Consider the following 6,330-nt stretch of genomic DNA (forward strand, 5'->3'; position numbering starts at 1 on the left):
CAGGCTTTTAGGAGACTTTTGCTGTCAGCCTTTTTCCCAGTCGGGCCAGGTCACCTTTGGTGCTGCTCCCATCCCCAACACTTTCCCATTCCCGTGATGACTTCTTGTCCCCAAGTCTCACTTGGGGACCCGCCTCCTGCAGCCATTCCCCGTCAACAGCCGACATCCCCAAACCACTTTGCGGTGCGGACAGCAGGAGAGGGCTGCGTTCAGCCTCCTGCTGACCTATGCAGGAAGAAGTGCAGGCAGAGGCTTTGTAGGGTGGAAAACTCCTAACTTAATAGGGGGGTAATTGTGGCTGCCACCCCCAGCCAACCCCCAGCTGAGGTTATTTCAGATCCGGCGCCGGGCCTGGCGGCCTACATGGTCGCCAGACCCCGGCTCCTCTTCTTGGACCCGACGCAGCCAGGAGATATCATCGAGGTCATCGTACCATATGTCCTCATTCAGTCTGTGCCCGGAGCGCCTTCGGACCATCCCTCATTCTTCGAAGGGGCTGCGCTCCCTGCGCCGGGGCGAGGCACTGCGGGAGCGGTAGTTGGGGCTCCTCTGCCGCTGCTGCCGCTGCCCCATCCCCGCGTTGCGCTGCATTCTTCGGCGGGGGGGTGAGGCATCGCGTTGGGCGGGTGGCTCCAAGCGTTCGATGGCCTCAATACGCCCACGGCACATTGGGCAGGTGCACCTCTGAGTGGCCCAGGGCTGGATGCACTGCAGACAGAAGCAGTGCCCGCAGGGGTCCACCCGAGCCGCGTTGGACAGCTGGCCCAGACAGATGGGGCATGTCTCATCCCCAGGGGCCTCCTCCTCTGGCTGCTCCCGCTGTTGCTGGTTCATTGTCCTTGCAGCAGCCCCGGCGTCGAGATGGTCCTCTGTGGAAAGCTGCCCTGGTGCTGGGTGGTTGTCAGCAGACTCCGGTCTTCAGCACCTCCCCTGCGGGTCGCCGGCAGGATCTCGATGCCTCACGACTCCCTGGCTGGACCTCAGCACCTTGCTTGCCACCAGCAGGACCACTAGAGAGAGAAGCAGGAAGAAAACATTCTAGCAGCAAATCCACATTAGCTTTCTAGGTTCAGCCAAGTTGTCTATAGTACTAGAGCAGTAAATGTTCTTCGTATGGACTACAACCAATGCTATTATAACGGCAGCTCTGCTTCTGAGGGGTTATACTTCGAAGGCAAGACTATACTTAGGATAGGTGAGGACCATGTAGGTATAGATGTTTGATAACATTACCGAAGGACCTTGATGGCTCGCGTGCAAGAAGAATGGCTTCGAGTGTGCTTTGCACAACACCTCCGCCTCCTGTCTTCCAGCAGTGGGACCTCGAGCAATTGAGTGCCACAAGCCGGACTGGCTGCAGGCACGCCGCTCAGGGCTTTTATAGCCAGCCACCTTTTGGAGGCCGTAGGGTGACGGTGACTCTGTGGTTACATCACAGGGGTTTCAGGGTGCCCCTGATGGCAGCACTGAGAGACGTCACCTGACGGTTGTGGGACAATGCTGACGTGAGATGGCGGCTCCACGCTGACAGGAGCCATGTCTGCCAGGCTGGGGTCCAGGCCAGGAGGTTGGCCTGCTGCCTGGGAACTTTCCCTGAGAGCCGGGGATGTCCCTGACGTGCAGCTGGACACCTGAGCATTGGAGACATCCTGAAAAGACCATGGAAACAATGAGTATGAATCCCAAAATATGAAACAATAACCTGAAGGGATGTCTGAAACGGCTCAAGTGTTGAGCCCACGGGCCTGGTGATAGAATGAGTGGGAATGGGCTGAAGTTGTGCCAGGGGAGGTTTCAGGTGGATGTTAGGAAGAACTTCTTTTCCGAATGGGTTGTGAGGCATTGGAATGTGCTGCCCAGGGAAGTGGTTGAGTCACCATCCCTGGTGGTCTTTAAAAAACGTTTAGATGTAGAGCTTAGGGATATGGCTTAGTGGAGGAGGACTGGTTAGTGTTGGGTCAGAGGTTGGACTAGATGATCTTGGAGGTGTCTTCCAACCTAGATGATTCTGTGATTCTGTTTATACATTACAATTCTGTGTCATAGGGTATTTTAAAAGCACATATAGGATATATCATCAAAAATGCCATGAAGAGTTGGTGGAAAAAAAAAGCCTAAGACTAGTCTGACAGAAGAAAAATGCACAGGATTAATGATGATATTTAAAAACTCAAAGATTTCAGTACAACAACGCTGTTATGAAGTTTCAGTGGTGAAAGTTTAAATGTAACAGCCTGATGATCTGATTTAATTTTCTCTACAGTGCATATTTTGTGACAGATTAATAGGACTTGCTGTTCAGCAAACACATTTCAGTTACTTTTTTTTTTTTTTTTTTTTTTTTTTTTTTTTTTTTTTGTGGCTAGTTTGGAGAACTGCTGAAAAGGATGTAAGGAAGGACTGGGACTTTGTGCGTTCTGGGGACTGGGTAGAAGTGCTGATATGTGAGGCCCTGATGGGGCTGTCATTTTACATATGTGAGGAACAAAAGGGGCATGTGGGTAGGATGGAGAAGAGCGGGAATGGAGAGACTGGTTAGTTTTTGAGGGTTTGTGTGAGCTGGACTCACATTACCTGGGATGGCAACATCAAACAGCAAGACAAAAATAAGCGTCAAGTGTACCTCTAAGCATGTCACCTATAGAAAAGTAAGTATAATGGTGCCTGGCATTCTTCTTTGCAGTACTGTCCCACTGCTCATGTGCATAGAAAGACAGCTGATTGGACAGAAAAGCTGAGCTATGTCCCCACAGGAGAAGCAGCCTGAGACATCTCTTCCTAAATGACCACTGTCAGGATCTCCCTGGCTGGGTTGCCTTGCTAACTATCCCGCTATCAACAGTGTGTGTAAAGGTGAAGTATGAAGTGTTTTCCTGTGAGGAAGTCTCTGTGCGCATTGATGGATTTTAAGATGAACTTGAACCTCTGCTACTGGCTCTCATTGGCTATGTTACTTGTGCACTAAAGCATGGCAGGCCTCGAGGAGATAAAATGTATAAATGAAGAGTGCCAAGCATTTTACAAACAGGACATTTGTCTAGCCGGAAGAAGTAAAGCTTCCAGTGAAGCAAGAGAATATGACTTTTTGTCCCACAAGTGAACAAACAGTGAGGAAGGTGCAAACCTGGGTAATTTTTAGAACATTTTTGAGAGTGGGTTTTCCCTGTGAAGAATGAAGGAAACATTAAGAAATGATGAGAAAACATGCACAGTTTCCACAAGATGCACGTCTGTGAGACGGCACCAGCACTCAGGGAGCTAGGGCAAGGTAACATCTACCTAATATTTGCTGCTTATAACTTTAGCACAATCAAGATAGAACTGCTCGTTATCAAGGCTTTGTGTGGTATCTAACTAGTCAACCCAAACACCTTCTCCCCCATTTCTTTTGGCATCATGATATTTTCTGAATCTTTCTTTTATTCCATTTCTCCTCTTTGTAACCCTCCACTTGTCACAGAAATACCTGTCATCCCTCAACTGTTCTCCCCAGGTTTGGTGAGCTCATTGAATAGCTTCACCTTGTTCCTTTTGTAGCAGATTTGCTTCACAGGTGGAAAAGAAATTACCCATGTTACCGAGGGCCTTAATATTTTAGGGATCAGTTTTGTAAATGAAGACAAGTAATAACCAGTTACGTTGCACTGTTCAGTTTCCATGGTAGCAAAGTTAGTTTTTTTCCTCATACAATTATGGGAAGTTATATCCAGAACCTGTTCCTTGATACCATGGAGATAGGAAGTCATTTTTCAGGTTTCTTTTCAAGTCCGTATATGCTCTGGAATGAAACTTGCCAATCTTTTAAGCCTTATCAGAGCATTTTCTGTCTCTACAAATTAATTCATGTACACATAAGGTATGCTTAAAATTGGTAGCACTATTAATATAGTTTTGCAATGAATTTCTGTCACTTACAGTGTATTTATGTCTTGTAATTGCTGTTTTTTTTTTTGTTTGTTTGTTTTTTGTGTACTATTCGAGCTCTTGAGTACCACCATTTTGGGTAGAAAAGGAATCCTTTTTCCATCAAAAGAGACAGAAGAGGGCATAGAACACCACCTCCTTCAAGCAGCCAAAAGACACTACTAATTTCTGTGTTTCATCTGACACAAGCGATAGACCCCAATGCTTCCTAGTCTCTGAGAGCAGCACCTTTCCCAGAGCAATTCCTCCTCAGACAGCCCATTGCTCTTATAGTTCCTTGCTTTTGCCCTTGGTGGTGGTATCCTGAGGAAATCTCTGGGTTTTAGGTACCCTTAGGCTGCCCTTGCAGGAGGCCAGCAGCGCCTTCCAAGGATGCTGCAGGTTGCCAGGCCCGGATCCCCAGCTAGCAGGCATTCTCTGCTGCCAGGCTTTTAGGAGACTTCTGCTGTCAGCCTTTTTCCCAGTCAGGCCAGGTCACCTTTGGTGCTGCTCCCATCCCCAACACTTTCCCATTCCCATGATGACTTCTCATCCCCAAGTCTCACTTGGGGACCCGCCACCCGCAGCCATTCCCCGTCAACAGCCGACATCCCCAAACCACTTTGCGGTGCGGACAGCAGGAGAGGGCTGCGTTCAGCCTCCCGCTGACCTATGCAGGAAGAAGTGCAGGCAGAGGCTTTGTAGGGTGGAAAAGTCATAATTTAATAGGGGAGTAATTGTGGCTGCCACCCCCAGCCAACCCCCAGCTGAGGTTATTTCAGATCCGGCGCCGGGCCCGGCGGCCTACATGGTCGCCAGACCCCGGCTCCTCTTCTTGGACCCGACGCAGCCAGGAGATATCGTCGAGGTCGTCGTACCATATGTCCTCATTCAGTCTGTGCCCGGAGCGCCTTCGGACCATTCCCCGTTCTTCAAAGGGGCTGCGCTCCCTGCGCCGGGGCGAGGCACTGCGGGAGCGGTAGTTGGGGCTCCTCTGCCGCCGCTGCTGCTGCTGCCGCTGCTGCCGCCGCCCCATCCCCGCGTTGCGCTCCAGTCTTCGGCGGGGACGGGGGGGTGAGGCGTCACGTCGGGGGGGTGAGGCGTCGCGTTGGGCGGGTGCCTCCAAACGTTCAATGGCCACAATCCGCCCACGGCACATTGGGCAGGTGAACCTCTGAGTGGCCCAGGGCTGGATGCACTGCAGACAGAAGCAGTGCCCACAGGGGTCCACCCGAGCCGCGTTGGACAGCTGGCCCAGACAGATGGGGCATGTCTCGTCCCCAGGGGCCTCCTCCTCTGGCTGCTCCCGCTGTTGCTGGTTCATTGTCCTTGCAGCAGCCCCGGCGTCGAGATGGTCCTCTGTGGGAATCTGCCCTGGTGCCGGGTGGTTGTCAGCAGACTGCGGTCTTCCCCTGCGGGTTGCCGGCAGGATCTCGACGCTTCACGTCTCCCTGGCTGGACCTCAGCACCTTGCTTGCCACCAGCAGGACCACTAGAGAGAGAAGCAGGAAGAAAACATTCTAGCAGCAAATCCACATTAGCTTTCTAGGTTCAGCCAAGTTGTCTATAGTACTAGAGCAGTAAATGTTTTTCGTATGGACTACAACCAATGCTATTATAACGGCAGCTCTGCTTCTGAGGGGTTATACTTCGAAGGCAAGACTATACTTAGGATAGGTGAGGACCATGTAGGTATAGATGTTTGATAACATTACCGAAGGACCTTGATGGCTCGCGTGCAAGAAGAATGGCTTCGAGTGTGCTTTGCACAACACCTCCGCCTCCTGTCTTCCAGCAGTGGGACCTCGAGCAATTGAGTGCCACAAGCCGGACTGGCTGCAGGCACGCCGCTCAGGGCTTTTATAGCCAGCCACCTTTTGGAGGCCGTAGGGTGACGGTGACTCTGTGGTTACATCACAGGGGTTTCAGGGTGCCCCTGATGGCAGCACTGAGAGACGTCACCTGACGGTTGTGGGACAATGCTGACGTGAGATGGCGGCTCCACGCTGACAGGAGCCATGTCTGCCAGGCTGGGGTCCAGGCCAGGAGGTTGGCCTGCTGCCTGGGAACTTTCCCTGAGAGCCGGGGATGTCCCTGACGTGCAGCTGGACACCTGAGCATTGGAGACATCCTGAAAAGACCATGGAAACAATGAGTATGAATCCCAAAATATGAAACAATAACCTGAAGGGATGTCTGAAACGGCTCAAGTGTTGAGCCCACGGGCCTGGTGATAGAATGAGTGGGAATGGGCTGAAGTTGTGCCAGGGGAGGTTTCAGGTGGATGTTAGGAAGAACTTCTTTTCCGAATGGGTTGTGAGGCATTGGAATGTGCTGCCCAGGGAAGTGGTTGAGTCACCATCCCTGGTGGTCTTTAAAAAACGTTTAGATGTAGAGCTTAGGGATATGGCTTAGTGGAGGAGGACT

This window comes from Netta rufina (assembly GCF_964035555.1).
Source record: "Netta rufina genome assembly, chromosome: 11".
NCBI classification, from domain to species: Eukaryota; Metazoa; Chordata; class Aves; order Anseriformes; family Anatidae; genus Netta; species Netta rufina.